The sequence below is a fragment of the Bactrocera neohumeralis genome, chromosome 5 (assembly GCF_024586455.1).
Source record: "Bactrocera neohumeralis isolate Rockhampton chromosome 5, APGP_CSIRO_Bneo_wtdbg2-racon-allhic-juicebox.fasta_v2, whole genome shotgun sequence".
Taxonomy (NCBI): Eukaryota; Metazoa; Arthropoda; class Insecta; order Diptera; family Tephritidae; genus Bactrocera; species Bactrocera neohumeralis.
The window spans coordinates 2958772-2975577 of record NC_065922.1 but is presented as its reverse complement, the minus strand read 5'-3'; positions in this window follow the sequence as shown (position 1 = coordinate 2975577).

The following is a 16806-nucleotide window of genomic DNA, read 5'->3' as shown; positions in this document are numbered from 1 at the left end:
AATTGTTGATCCTTTGACGCCTAAAATCTGTCATACGCTCTAAATTATTCTGTCTCTTATTTCCCTGAACGGGAGCATTGTGAATACCGGCAGCTTGTGCCTGTTGGTATTCCGTTGGGTGCCTAAATTTAAACGAACTAGGATCGACGTCTACAGGTTCGGGGCCTCTACCATGAAAATCCCTATCATTTTCGCGTTGCCTAAATGATGAAGCCTTTCCTGCATTATTTCTGAACTCTCTTGAAGTAATGTGGATTTTTTGGGTGATTAGCATCGCCGCCACTATTCTGTGAATAATTATTTTGCCGCCGAGTTTGAGATTTTTGACCCCCTGACTTTTGAGCTCTTCGGCATTTTTAGCGTAAGTTGCCGCGAACATGTACCTATCGTGACTCGACTCGGCCTCGCGGGCTAGTGCCAAGGCACTTGGTAAATCCTTTGGTCTAGCTGGGAATACAGCCTGGTGTAGGGGTCTTTTTAAACCCATTACGAACGTCTTTAGGGCATCACATCTAAATTTTCCATTTAGGACAGCTGCAGCAGCTGCATCATATGTCATAAGCGTTTTATTTATTATGAGGGTCAGTTTCCTTTCTATCTCATCATAGTACTGTGACAAGCTCAAATCGCCCTGACGCAAGGCATCTAACTCTTGTTGGAGAATGCGCACTGGAGTTTTGTCAGCGTAGGTGAAATCTAACCGTGCCACAATGGCCTTAAAATTTAAAACTGTGTTAAATGAGGCCAGTATATTATTCGCTGAACCCCTCATCTTATTCCGAATAATACCTACTGCCTCGTAATGCTTTACGCTGCCTTCATAAGGTTCGAATAATTCGTAGGCGGCCATCGCTGCCTGCCTCCACGAAATATATTCCTCTTGTTTACCATCAAACTCTGGCAATGACTTGACGAGGTCTAACGTCTGACTACACGATTTTCCCTGCACTATCGCAAGTTTCTGGTAGCTTTCTTCTTCATGGGTCGTGACCCTCAATGCACTCATCTCTTTCCTAACTTCACTAATTTTTTCATCAATAACCTGTTTCCATTGAGCGGCCTGTGCCGCCAATGCGGCTTCTAACACCACTTGTACCTGTCTTGCGTCCATACCCGTTTCGGTTTCCACTACGTCTGCCACACGTAACCTGCTAGTATGGTTTATCAATTCCTGCACTGAGTTATCGTAAAGCTCTTTATCGTGAGGGGGGTGGCTCAATAGACCCTGAACAAACTAACACACACAAGTATTTTTTCACTCAAACGCGGCACAATCGTTAACGGCCACCAAAACAATAAAAAATAAAAAAAAGATCACTTCACTCTTTATGTAATGCTGCTTTATTAATTTCCCAAATGATGACGATTGGCTGTGCCATTCACTTACATGATGTTTCAATAAATTGGTAATTCCGTTGCTCTGTGGCTGGGTTGTTGATTGTTGATCGCTAATTTTCCTCTTCGAGCCCCACGTTGGGCGCCAATTAATGATGTATGCTGTAATCACTATATGATGTGTATGAGCCGGTCGTCGGACGCGGCAATAATTACACTAGTTGTATGTTTTGCAAATACACTTGATTGGCCAGGTCCCATGTGCTCCAGCTTATGCTCAACTTAAATCTAACCTAGCCCAAGAGCGCGATTATGTTCTGTAGCGATTGCTTCAATTTGATCACTTTCGTTTGGTGAGTCCATAACCAAGTTTTCTGTGTGTTTGAAGCGAACCGACGGAAATAGTTCTACAATCCCATTTTGTATTTTTGCTAGACAGTGAGTGGGCAATGAATACCATTAACAACATCTGCATTAATAGAATCCTTTATTAATTGATATAAATATTGAATATCGTGACGCTTATGTATATCCAGAAAACGGAGAAGTTACTACACTGTCAGAAGTTTGCGCTTCTGATAAAACAATTTGATTTCTAAAACTATTGATAGTTGTTGGTACGGTTTGAATAAACTGGGTAAAAGAAAGCTCGCTGTTTGTGCAGCATTGTGTACTGTATTGATCGGTATTATCGCATTGATTCATGTGTTGAATGTACTGCCGCGAAAGGGCATCTGCTACCACATTTCCAGTACCTGGTTTGTAATGGAATTTGGGCGCAAATTCTTCTACAAAACTTCTCCAACGTTTAAGTTTTGTATTGGGGTTACGGTCCGAAATGGAAAATGTTAGCGGCTGATGGTCTGTAAATATGTTAAGGTTGTTAACGCCGTACAAATAATTTCGTAAATTCTGCAACGACCAAACAATCGCAAGCATTTCTCTTTCATTAGTAGCATAGTTTTGCTCTGCAGAAGATAGTGTGCGGGATATAAAGGTTATAGGTCTTCTCTCCTGCGATAGTACAGCTCCGATTGCTACAGAAGAAGCGTCGGTGGTTAAATCAAAAGGTTTACTAAAATCTGGAAAGCGAAGAGTAACATCTTCAGATGCAAGGATTTTTTTTAGTTTATTAAACGCCTTTTGAGCCTCCTTTGACAATGTTATTTGTTTACTACTTGAATGCTTCGTATTTATATGGCCGATTTCTCCCCTTAATATTTCCGTTAGCGGCTTTGCAATTTTCGCATAATCTCGAATAAATCTCCTAACAGTCCTAAAAAGGAGCGTAATGCCCGAAGAGTTTTGGGTTCGTCAAATTTTAGCATGGCAAGTGTTTTATCGTCAGCTGTCTTAAGGCCATTCTCGGAAACTACAAAACCAAGTAACTATACGCTAGTTCTGAAAAATTTGCATTTTTCCAATGCTATTCTCATATTGGCATCCAGCAGTTTTCTAATGATACTCTCTATATCGTATATGTGAGTCTCAATATCGGGAGAGAAAATTATTACGTCATCAATGTAAACATGACAACGTGACCCGATATCTTCTCTCAATATGTCGTCTATCGCTCTCTGAAAAATACTAGGAGCATTTTTCAACCCAAAGGGTAACCTGCAAAATTCATACTTGCCGTTATTCACGGAGAAGGCTGTTTTCTCTCAATCCTTTTCAGCTAGAAAAATTTTGTAAAATCCCGACTTTAGATCGATCGTTGTAAAATACTTTGATTTTCCAAGATTCATCAGAATCACATTTGTGTCAGGAATTGGATACCGGTCAGGAATAGTTTTTTCATTTAATTTGCGAAAATCTATTACCATCCGTAGCTTTTTGCTACCTGTCTCATCAATTCCTTTTTTGTCTACAACCCATACTGGGTTGTTATAGGGAGAGCGACTTTTGCATATGGTTCTGTTAGCGAGAAGTGACTCGACTTCGGAATTTACAAATTTTGTTGCAAACAGTTGATAAGGATAAGATTTCGAATAAATAGGTTCGCTAGTTGTTGTTTTGATTGTCGTCACTACTTTAGTGTTATACGATAAAGTTTCTTCTGGGTCTGCAAATACTTTTTCATATGATTTCAACATATTTTGAAACTTTAGGTTTGCCCTGGGCGGAACATTTTCGACAATAGTTTGCAATGTATTAATTTGAACACATTCCAAAAAACTTAACTGTTCCCTGCCATTATTATAGTTCCAATATCCTGTATTTGTATTTAAAACTCCGCCAATTTGCCTAAGGAAATCAAATCCTATAATTCCATCAAAACTTTCTAGATCCTTTAAAATATAGAATTCTGTTATTGTACCAAATACTTCTATCCAACATTTTTCGAAAATAGTTGTGGTACCATTAATGGATGATAAACTGAAAGGTTTTTCTAGTTTTTTGATTGACGTTAAAAATCCATGATTAAATACGTAATTTTTCGCTGTTCCCGTGTCAATAAGTAATTCAAGTTCTTTCCCATTACGTATTTTAATTAACACATACGGCAATTGAGAATTGGTATTTAAAAATTTAGTGCGACTATCCTTGGAAGTATTCTTCATTCCTTCACTTTCATATATTTGGTAATGATTCACATGCTGACCACAATTATTTTGTCTATTATTATTACTATTATTATTGTTCTGTCTTTGGGGATTTCCTGATCTTGTTCTATAGTTCCGCGTTTGCTGCCTATTATTATGCGCGTTGTTTAGCCAAGAAAAGCTGGGATCAACATCCATAGGCTCTGGTTGTGGATGTGACAAGACTGTCCTTTCATGATTATGTGCCGTGAGATATTGAGGATGAGACATTCGGTAAGAACCACTGCTTCTATTTGCGAATGTGTTAGCAAATGTATAGCGTTGTTGATTCATTTCTAATTCTTGTGCTAAGGCTAAAGCGGTTGATAAATCTGCCGGGCGACTTGAAAACAAAACATCATTAAGGGGTCGATTTAACCCTGAAATGAAAACACGTAAGGCATCATTCTTATACTTCTCTGTCCCCGTTATATTGCATAACTGCTTTATTTGTAAGGAGTGTCAGATGCTTCTCTACTGAATCATAATAGTCCGTAATGGATCGTCTTCCCTGTCGCAAAGTGGAGAGTTCTTGCTCTAGAAGATATAACGGTCTTTTGTCCGAGTATATTTGGTCAAGCCTTGCTATTATAGCATCAAAATTCAGGGGCGTGCAAAATGATGATAACATGGTATCCGCCGCTCCTGTTATTTTATTTCGTATTATGGCTATGGCTTGATAATACCTATTTGAGCCTAAGTATTTTTCATAAGGCTTCATAGCTGCTTTTGCAGACTGTCGCCATGATGGATATCGAACCGACTCACCGGAAAACTCGGGTACAGTCTTCACAACATCAAATCCAATACCGCATTGGATATTTGTACCTATCTCTATGTCATCGTACCTCAAAACTTTTGGTGGAGAAACATTTAAACTCAACGCGTCAAAATTAGCTTGCACCTGCCTAATCTGTTCAGATATGCGCTGTTCCAGCTGATTCGCTACAGTTGTAGTGATATGAGTAACCAAATCGGTAATGGCTTCTGCGGTTAACGACATTTTACACCTATTTTTTCCGCTTGTCACAAATGTTGTTTATTTTCACAAAATTTGGCAAAATTGGATCTTATTCCTAGCGTACAATTTCAATTCTCTTAGATAATAGGTATGCTTACATTAAGTACAGCTTCATGTCCCGTTGTCCTGGCGTGGGATTGTTGACCTCTTTTTTCTTCCCGATGCACTATTTTTTGACTTCACTTGATTTTTTTTTTTTTTGGGTGTACTTCTGCTGTTCTATTATCCTGACATAAGGATTTTGGGAACAGACTTACAAAAATTCGCGCCAATTAAATAGATGATTGAACGCGGTGCTCTGCGCTCAGTGGTCAATTTTATTCTGCTATTCTTTTTCAAACTACTTCTATTTATACTTATGCTAGTACCGACGCGCAGGTCAGTTGTTTTCCAAATCTTATGTGTACCTATCTACTTCTAACAAAGGAAGGGAAATATTTATGGTTTTGGGACTGTTTGTATTTACATTCTATTGTTCTGATTTTTACTGATAAACATAAGTATTTGTACACATGTGTGACTATCTATAACTAGTACTTATAACTATACATAAATATTTATGTTTTCTCAGCTGCACTTAGGTTGTAAACAATGTATCTGTAAACATGTACATATGTATAACCAAATACATGTGTAACTGTCTACAACTCATGTATGTAAACATACATACATGTATGTTTATGTTAATATTTTGTGTGATGGTGAGTGGATATCATAACTGTTAGAACCGCGGGGAAACCCCTTTTTTTTACTTTTGTCGTTGACCACACAATTACGTATTTGTTTGTAACTTTGTAAACACATGTTCGAGTGCAGGGTAGCAATGCTATAAAAAAGATAGATATCAAAGTATGGACAAAATGCAAGGAATTTTATTTGGGCAAGAAAACCTTTTTCAAATTAAAATAGTAAATATTTGAAAAAAAGTTCGTAAAAATTGCGACGTTAGAGTAGTGTTGAAAGAAAATGTTCGTTGTAGCGAAAACGCGTTACAGGAAACCGCGGTGTAGGAGGTTTATCTGTATAAACATTTTTTGGGTTCCTCTGAAAATAAATGCACACACCACATTCAGATTATTCGTAAAATATTTAAATAAAAATATAAAAGAGTGTGCATTTTAAATAGTTTAAAATATAATAATAATGATAAAAAGCTAGATGAAGCCAGCATAAGCAATATTATAGTTAGGCCTTAAGTTTTATATATTTTACAAGAATACATTTACAGAAACTTCAAACCATGCTAAAGCGTTAAACGTTTAAAATAAGTCATAAATATGCTGTGCATATCGGAGGCTTCGCATTTTTTCCACTTCTAGCTTTTCCTTTTCTACCTGCATCAACTCTTTTAAAATTTCCTTGGTTGCAGCAGAGGCTTCTTTTTCCAAAAAAACTTAGCACCTCGCACTTTTTTCGATCCAGTTTTGATTTTGTCTTTGGCAATGTGCTATCTAATTCAGCAAAAAATTTCCAGAAATTTCCTGGTTATATCATCATGGCTGAATGGGAATTCAGCGGCAACTTCTTTAATACGATTTAGTATTCTTTCCCTCAGCACTGACCTTTTTTGAGTGTGGCAGCGAAATCGATCTCATAACGCAGTCGGTTGGTCAGAAGCAGCTTTTTACGCTCGTAATTCCATTCTTTGCCAGATTCACTAAAATAAACCATTTACATAAATATAAATTAATAAACCAATAATAACAATGTTTACCCATCTGAGTCCGCCGTTGTTGCGTTTAAACTTTGAAAAGCATCAAAACGATTTTCTGAATCACTGCGCATCGACTACCGAGTTAATACGTTTCAAAATAAGATGTAATGAATAAATAGTGCGAATGCTTTATCGAACTTCGAAGTTTGTTCGTATGCAAAGCAATTAAAGCTTTCGAAAACAGCCTATTTGTTTTACGCACAAACAAAAAAGTACATAGGCGCTAAATTTGTGTATGTGTTCATGAATAAACTACCCTACAAGAACGATGATAATCATATGATCAATCATATGATTAATCACTAGTGACACAATTTTCTATCACTGGCTCAGTGCAAGTTTCTATCACATTTTTAAGGGCAATATGAAAAAGTTGACAAAAACTTTTGTATACGGATAGTAAGATGTTTATGATTGCATTTATGTGGCAGTTGCTGTGAAAGCTTGCCAGACGTTTTATTAGGTTTAACCTGCTTGTTAGATCTTTTTTCAGGTTTTCAACGTGGTTTGACCAGCTTAACTTTTTGTCGAAGGTTAGCCCTAGAATTTTTAATTTGTCGACGTAGCCGAGTGTTGTATTGTTGAATGTTATGGTTACGGGGTTGCATGTTGTTTTTCTGCAAATGTGCAAAGCTTTGCACTTCGTGGTTGAAATTTTCGCTCCACTTGTTAGGCACCAATCATTGATATCCCTGTTTAGTTCGTTGAAATTGTTGCGCAAATTTTGGAATAAAACAACTGACAGTGGGGATCCTTGTGGTATTCCGTTTTGCAGCGTGTAAGTTTCCGAAAAATGTCCATTGAGCAGTACTCTAAACTTTCTCTTTGTTAAGAAGGCTGTTATTTATTCTACTATCTTTTTACTTATCTTCCAATCGTGAAGTTGCATTCTAATTGTGTGTATGCCTACTCTGTCGAATGCTTTCTCGAAGTCAATGGATATCACTTAAATATGGTTACTAGTTGATAATGCTTTGTTTGTTACATAGTCTATAAAAAGGAATGCATCCGTGGTGCTTTTGTCATTTTTGTATGCTAATTGATTTTGTGACAATAGTTTCCTTTTATTCATTACCCAGGTGAGCCTGTTTGCTATTATTTTTTCCATCAGTTTACTGACACATGAAATTAGTGAGATTGGTCGGTAGCCCTCTAGAGAATTTTTTTTCTTTTTCCGCTTTTGTGAGTGGAATAATCGTTGCCAATTTCCATTCCTGTGGGATGATGTTCGTGTTTAGTATTTTATTATAGAGGTTTAGAAGCCTTCGTGTCGCGACGAGTGGAAGGTTTTTAATCATTTTGTAATTTATTTTATCGGAACCTGGGGTATTGCCTTTTGGTGCGTTTAGTGCAGTGTAGAATTCTGATAAAGTAATATCTGTTTCCATTTTTTGTACATCATTGTTTTGTCCGTTGGTGTTGTATCCTGTTGCATTGTGTGCATATTTGAGTTCAATAAATTTTCTGTCGAAGTTGCTGTCACTTGCATATGACGACCATTTTTTGGCAAAGGAATTAGCTATGTCCTTAGGATCCGTAAAAGCATTATTAAAGTTATCTTTTATAGTCCTGATGGTGTTTGTATTGTAATTTCCGTATAATTTATTAACATTGTGCCATAGTTCTTTCATTGATGTTCTATTGTTTATTGAGCTGGTAAATTCGAAGAATGATTTTCTTTTAGCGGCTTTGGCTAGCTTCTTAAACATTGCATTCGCTTTTTTGTAGGCTATTCTATTTTCGCTAGTCATATTGTTTTTGAATATATACCAGAGATTTTGTTTGGTTGACCTTAGTTCCGTTAAGTGGTCGTTCCACCATTGCACTTTCTTTTTTGTGGTGTGTTGTGGGTATGTATGAGGAATAGCTTCATTTACGGCTGCCATTATTAATTTTCTGAGTTTCGAAGCTTCACTATTTATGTTGTTAGATATGTCATAGTTTTTTATTTTAGAGTTTATCAGGTTATGATATCTTGGCCAATCTGCTTTAGTTACAATGTAACGTGAAATGTGTTTTTTAGTTGCTGGTTGTGTGTTGTCGCCATTTGTTATGATTATGGGATAGTGATCGCTTCCGTGCATGTCTTTTAGAGTTTTCAAACCCAGGAAACTTGTGAGGCTAGCAAAAGCTAGTGAAATGTCCACGTGTGTGAAGGTGGAGTGGGTGGATAGGTGAGTGGGTGCACCGTTGTTGTGGATTGTCAAGTTGGATTGTGTTGTGAGAGTCTCTATAACCTTCCCTCTTGTATTGGTTTTGGAAGATCCCCATAGCTGGCTGTGTGCGTTGAAATCTCCTTAAAGAATATTGTGGCTATTAGGCTGATTTAACCTCATCTCCAGTTCAGCTTGTGGAATGGCTTGGGATGGTGGAATATATATTAATATTATTACTATTTTTACGTTTAGGTTTATTTCTGTTATGGCTGCTTGTGTGTTTTGTGGTGCGGGGAGGGGCTTGTGCTGAATATTTTTCCTGATCAAGATAGCTGCACCTCCTGTTGCTGTCGGTGATGGTGGGCTTTTTATTGTTACATAGTTGCTGATTTTAATATCTTCGTTTTTGTGGTGGGTTTCTTGTAAGGCTATGATGTCTGGATTTTCTGTTTTGATGAGGATTTGTAATTCATATAAGTTATTTTTGAAGCCGTTCAAATTCCATTGAAGGATTTTGAGGTTCATTGAGGATGATCGTATAACTCTCGTTTTAGTACACTAGATAAACTAAGTGGAGTTGTTTAGATGTTTTGGTCGAATGACATCGAGTCTGAGCTATTGTCGATGTCGAGTGTTTCAGCTGATTTTTGGTTTAAATGGTTAGTTTTGTTGTTTATTTTGCTGCTTTTTGCTTTTAACTGTGCTTTCAGTTTTGATATAGCTCTATGGGATGTGGATTTTGGAAGTATTTTGATTTTGGTGCTTGGAGAGTTAAATAAAGTATTTTTGCGTGCTGGTGCTGGAAGTGTGCATGTGGTAGGGTTTCCACCATGTGAGGTTGTCGCTATGTCGTCGTATGTTGTTATTGGTCTGTTCGGTTGATTTGTGTGTGCTGTATGGGATGTGTGGGTATGGCTGGTTTGAAGGGAAACAGGTTGGGCTTTGATGACTTTAGAATACATTGAATCGTTTATAGGATGTCGGCTTATATAGATTGAGTGCGCGGTTTTTTTGTCGAGTTTTTGTAGCGTTTTAATAGCTTGTATTTCCCGTTCTTTGATGAAAATAGGGCAAATTTTGCTTGTTGATGCATGAATTGCGTCTTCCAGGAAGTTGTCAACGCAGTTTACGCAGGTTGGTTGAGCATTGCAAGCTTCGTTTGATTCCAGATCTAAATGACAGACTTGCGAACAGTTTTTGCATAGCTTTTTGCTTTGACAAAACTTGCTGATGTGACCGAAGCATAGACAATTGTTGCATTTGGTAGGTAAGGGAATGAAAGTGCACACTTTTATTCTTTCATACCCGATGTTTATGTGTTCAGGGAGTTTTTGGGAATCGAAGGTAATTATAATTAGACCTGTTTCGATTAGCTCATTATTTTGTTTTTTCAGTATTTTTTTGACTTCACTTGTGTTTTGTGTTTTTAGCTCTTCGAGTATGTCCGCTTCGTTTATTCCGCGTAAATCGTTGCAGTAAATTACTCCTTTGCTTACATTTAGTGTTTTGTGTAATGAGACACTAACTGAGATATTGTTATGCATTGAGGTAAGTTTAAGTAGTTTGTTTGCTTGAGTCGCGTGTCTTTTTGCAGCTTTCTATGTACATCACCATCACATGTGTAGTCTATAATTTTTTAATGATTCATTGTCCGTTCTAGTTATTATTAGGAATTTGGATTCATCTAAATTTGGAAGGTTTCTCCTCCAAATGTCAGGTGGGTCAAGCATATTGTATGTCAACCAATGGTTTTTTGTGTTGTTTTACGTGTATTGTTTTTGTTATTTTATTTTCTTTTCCCTTTTGGTTGAGCGTTTGTTTATCACTTGCGATTGTTTGTCACTTGTTAGTTAGCGAAAACCGGTTTTTGTATGTAGCGATCCCTACAAGAACGATGATAATCATATGATCAATCATATGACAATCACTAGTGACACAATTTTCTGTCACTGGCTCAGTGCAAGTTTCTATCATATTTTTAAGGGCAATATGAAAAAGTTGACAAAACTTTTGTATACATGTGATATTGCATTTCTTTCTTACTTACTGGCTTTAACAACCCGAACAACATATAGCTACACTGCTCACTCCAACGGTGTTTAGAATAAAAATTTGTGTCATTAATGATATAAATCTCTGTCATGAATGCCTGTTATGCCTGATGTCAACATCATGCATATGTGTCTATCACATATGATGTAAAAATCATGCAGTTGTGACAATCATATGTGATGTAAAACTCAGGCATGTGTGACTATCACATGATGTAAATATCATGCAGTTGTGACAGTCATATATGATGTAAGCACATGTAAAAATTATGTATTTATTAATTTATTGTAATTTATTTTATTTAGAAAAAATTAAATTCATTTTAATTCATATAATATTCATTAATTCATGTTATAAAAAAATTGTACAAAAAGTAAAAACAAATTAATATAAAATTAAAGCTTAATTTTTTGGTTTTAATTTGCTTGGTTTTTAAATGTAATTATTGTTTCTTTTTTTTTAAATAACTACGCTGCTTTAACCTGTGATGGCTGAGCAGTATTGACCGCTTTATATTTTGCTCGAAACTCCTACATCCTTGTTGTTGAAACACATCTAAATTAAAAGAAAAATATATATTAGTAAACATTTTAAGTAAACATTAAGTTGCAATTATGTATATGTATGTACTTCTTAAAATGGTATCAACCAGCGCCAACTTGCATAGGGATTTCTTGCTCCACCTGCCATCCCAATTATAACCTTCCATGAGCTCATCTGAGAAAACCTTAGGTATTACGTCAGCCACATTATCACTGGCGCCTTTAAGTTTGTGGAGGAATGCAGTCTTAAAAGAAGTAAAAGTATTGTAACTAGTAGTAAACTTATTATATTTTATTTTTTAGGTTACCATTGTTTGGGGATAGTCCTGGCTTTGCAGTCTATCCTCCACTTCCGCAACTATTGCTTGCGACTCCATCGGAAAAGTGCTAGCGACGTCGTCCAGCTCTTTATCAGTCACTTCGCCGGTCATGCGGCACACTGACTGCTCAACTCGTTTTAAGGGAACTTTGCATTCTCTGATTGACTTATTTTGCGCCAAAACCTCAACCTTTTCGATAATATAAGAAATAAATTTAGACGAAAAGATATAAATAAAGTCTTAGATTTACTTTTATTATTGAGTGTACATACAATATTGTAAAACACTTACTTTCGACTCCATCTCATTCAGTTTTTCAAATATTGCAGTTTGGTTGTGAACCAGTGACGATTGGCCTTCACTAAGCGTTTTTTGGTTCTGCAAAGTTATAAATACATTTTCCTCCAATTTTTCCAGTCTTTCCTGAATATTCTTTTGGCGATCGTTTTTAACGCTTCAAGTATATCTTAAATTTAAAAAGTTAATATATAGTATATTTTATTAGAAGCTTTATGTTAAAAATGACCTGAGTTTTGTTGCGTTCTTGATATTCCCATTTCATTTGACAAAAGTCGAATACTACTATGTAGCAGCAGGAAGTGATAGTATCGATCGGTACTGATACAATCTTTAAGAACGAATATACCAGAATAAAGCAAAAACTGCCTAAACTCAGTCGATTTCCAATTATGAATCTCATCTAAACTTCTAGATATGCGGCCAAACTCTGATGGGATAAATTTAGAGACATAGTCAAGCTTTTCGTTAATAATAGTATGATTGGCCTTGTTGCAAGTTTAAGTAATTTCTTTGTTACTCCTAAGTCGACTAAGTGCATACTATCAAGGGGAAACTGAGAAACCATCCCAAAATCTGATTCTTCCAAAATGCTCTTTTTGAATTTGAAATCTTCCAAATGATGCGCAGGATTTGAACGTAACATAAACGTTGTATCCGATCTTAAGGAACCGATTTTTTTTTTGAAAACTTACCTATTTTTTTGGTAAGTACCTTCCTGGCAGCATTTTGGACAACCATTTTTCCCGTTGTGTGATATAACACCTGTTACAAAAGCCCTCGCTGGGGAGTCACAAACAAAAAGACGAATGTTAAATTTCAAAACGTTTGGCTTAAATCCAACTTTAATGCCGGTTGCCCTTAGCGACACGACCTCGGCACAAAATTCGGACATGAATTGATCTATGTTACTTGGCTTCTTGAACCCGGAATAGCATGCTATCATAAACGGGCTTATATTAGGGAAACCTACAACTGAACCCAAGATAGGCCATAATACCCTGTTTGAACTTTTGTACAATTTTAACCCATCAACTCCTATATCTAAATAAACCTCATTTTTCCCTTCCAAGTAATTAAAAGGACTTGAAACAAAATAGTTTTGAATTCCTAGATACAAAAATTCCCCATATTGCATTTCAGTGATATTTATTTTTTCTTTACTGGTATTTAGTAGTGTTTTTGCATTGATGCATACCATCAACACCTACTTTGCGCAATGTTTTTAGAAGATCTTCTAAAGCGATTTGCTATGTTGTTTCTGATAGCCCACGACTTAATTTCATTACATTTATTTATTTCGTCGTTATTTTCTGAAACGACACTAAACCCTATAGAGGTGGACGCTTCGGGCTCAGAATCAGAACCTACATCGCTAGAAAAGCTCAAAGTATCACTAGCATCACTTTCATAATCTCTTACTCGATTGACTGCCAGCTATTATTTCCAATTTCTCCTTTTCCCGCTCTGCTTTCTTTCGTGCTCGGTATTCACGATAATATTGTGCTGTTTTCCCTCCTCTTAAAACACGGACTGCACTGTCTTTTCCGCTGTAAAATCAATTTAAAATCAAACCATTAAAATTTTTGCCAATCCAATTGATATTAGTTTCACGAGCACAAGTTTAATGCACAAGGTGCATCTATTACGGACAAGTGAAATATTCAAGAGAAACTTACCATCACATAACCTGGAATCTGCTGTGTAGGGAATGGAGTTGTATCCATCTAATTGTAGAAGAGTTTGCAAAAGAATATCGAGCGTGATTTGCTATCAATTCTTGAGCCAACACACTAGGCATATCTTTTGGTTGCGATGAGAACATGATATCGCTCATGGACTTCTGCCTATATTTCTGACAAAGTGACTCTATCATTCAGTATCGAATGATAACAAAACTTAGTTGGCCCAACAGACAATTTTATTCTTTATAATTGCTACCGCTTGGTAGTGTTTTCAACTACAGGTATATTCGTTGTTTTCGAACAATTTATAGCCAGCAAATTCAAACAGAGATTTAATTACTTGGAAGAGATTCCTCGCACCGAAATGTCGGTTCTATGGTCACTGCCTCCACTTTCACTGGAGCCTCTAAAATTTTGTAGTCTTTCCGTCAGCAGGGTTTACACTTAACCTTGGACGTGCTTTGAATATGAATTATTTTCAAATTCACATTATTTTATCAAAGCAAGTTGTAACAACTCACCTTTACCACCAGTAATAAGACAAATACAGTATTTATTTTGATTTAGACTTTATTTCATCAGACTTCAGTTTCATAGAACCTTTTACTTAACCGAACCAAAACAGACCTCTCCAACCGCGCCATTTCCATTCCTCTCCGAATCTCCAGGCGCTGCCAGATCTCCACACAAATTAATTTCCCCGAGTAGAGAAATATTAAAAAATAAAGCGTGTTATTGTTTATACAAACAAAAGATTTATTAACAAACAAAGAAGAAAGTGTGCAGATACGCGATGGACCTTGTCTGTCAGCACTCGCAGCATGGCGACAGTGGCATCTGCTTTGTCCATTCCGAAAGTCTTGCTGATATGTACCATAAAAATAAGACTTTTGTTATCGAGTCGTTTAATGAGGACATCTTATTCGATTTTATAGTTAGTCTCATTTATTTCCAAAGATCATATGGTACCAAAGGAAGCACTACTCAAGCAGGAACGCAAATGCTGAAGTTTGTCTTATGCATTCATAGCCTATGTCTTCAACTTCAAAAAAGTCGGCCTTCCCATAGGTGAATGCTGACTTATGAGGCTCTCATTTGCAGGAAGTACCACTGATATGATTTAATGATATATCAAGAAAGTTTAAGCAATTAAATTTTAAACGAGGTAACATATAGTTGGTAACCGTATTAAACCATTGAAGCAACCAGCGGCATCCGATGTACAGTGGCTGAATTTTTAAGTTTCCGTAATAACTGTTTCGCGAAAATCACGTTGGATAATGTCCGATTTATTTAGCTTAAGCTTCCAAACTTAAATCACACCATCTTAAATCAAATTGATTTTAAATCATGAGTTTGATGTATCGATTGTTCATTGTATATAAAATATGTCCACTACGCGTTTGAAATTTGTATTCTTATTTTTAATACTACCCTTTAATGGTTTTATCCTCCGTGTAGCACCTGCTTGAACTCCACTTGTTTCGACTGCAGAATCTTTAGAAACCTGTTATTCCTTATCTTTTCTCACTTATTTCACCGATTTATTATATTTACTGTCAAACTAGAACGCTTTTACACTTCTTACCTTTGCATTTCCAATCCCTGACACGAGCCCCCAATTTTGTAGGAATCTCTTCCCTTTCAATGATAAATATATATTTACTGTTGAGTGGAGAGATACGGATTGAGAATGAAAACTTTAATTGTCCGCCAGCGTTACGACGCTTCGTTGACTTTTCATTTCAGTCCAGAGTTGTAATTTGACTTTGTATGCACGACCGAAAACTGAAAAAAGGATTCTTTATCGAAAGCCGACTGCGCCAGTTATATAAATTAAAAAAAAAAAAACTTGTGTTTTGTTTTATTTATTTAAAGAGCGAAAACTTCTGTTTTATTGAGCACAGATATGATTTTATTGGAGGTGTGTTTTGCAACGATGATGCCGCAGTGAAGCAAGGTGTCAGTGGTTGTTTTCGTTCCCACAGTCTGTAAGACGCTTGGTCATCAAAACTGATTTTGCGCGTGACTTTTATAACTACAGTCTTCCACAGAAGTGAAGGTACAGCAAGTAAATTTTTGAAAACAGTGTGATCTGCTTTTATTAATCAAATAAAAGTAAAATTTTCTTAATGTATTTTCAACAATAACAAATAAACTTTGAATCCATGTAAAAATCCAGTATATAAGAAAAGAAAATGATGCTAATATGGTGATAAGCCATTATATTGAGTCCACAAAAGTCAAGGTACACCTAAAGAAAATATATATAAATTGTAGTTATGGCATTGCTTTCTATTCAAACCTCACCTATTTCAGTATTTTGTAGGATATCCTTTAGTTTTTATTACTGATTTCAACCTTTCAGGCATTGAATGCACCAATTTTTTGGTGAGCTCGCTGCTAATGTTGTTCTACTCCTCTAACATAACCTCCTTAAGCTGCGCCTTGCTTGAAATCTTTCTTTTTCTAATTCTAGTCTCATGTTCATACCAAAGATGCTCAATGGGGTTTAAATCAGGGCTTTGAGGTGGGGTAGGAAACATACGAGCATTGTACAACAACCACATTCGTACTTTGTGAGCAGTGTGCTTAATCCAAATAGGTATTCTGGTCCATATTATTTTCGACAAAAACCAGGTTTCCTACCCCCGCAGCTGCCATGCACCCCCATACCATAACGCCACCGCCTCCATGTTTAATGGTTTTAACCGTATTCTTTGGATTGAGCGCTTCTCCTGCTCTGCGCCAGACCCTTTTATGCCCATTTACGTCAAAGATGCAAAACTTAGACTCATCTGAGAATAAAATTTTGTCCCAAAACTCCACAGGCTTGTCACAATATGTCTTTGCGAATGTTATACGCTTTTCTTTGTTTATAGCACTCACAAGAGGCTTCTTCCTGGGCGTTCTAGATGAAAATCCATTCTCTACGACAGCTCTTCGCACAGTTTCTGCACTAACCTGTTTGTTGTCGTAAACAGCAAAGACATCACTAATTTTTCTGCAGCTTACAAATGGGTTTTCTTTTAGTATAAGCAAAATTTTCCTCTTGTCAGTATCATTCAGTTTGGGCGGGCGGCCAGTCCTGGGTGGATT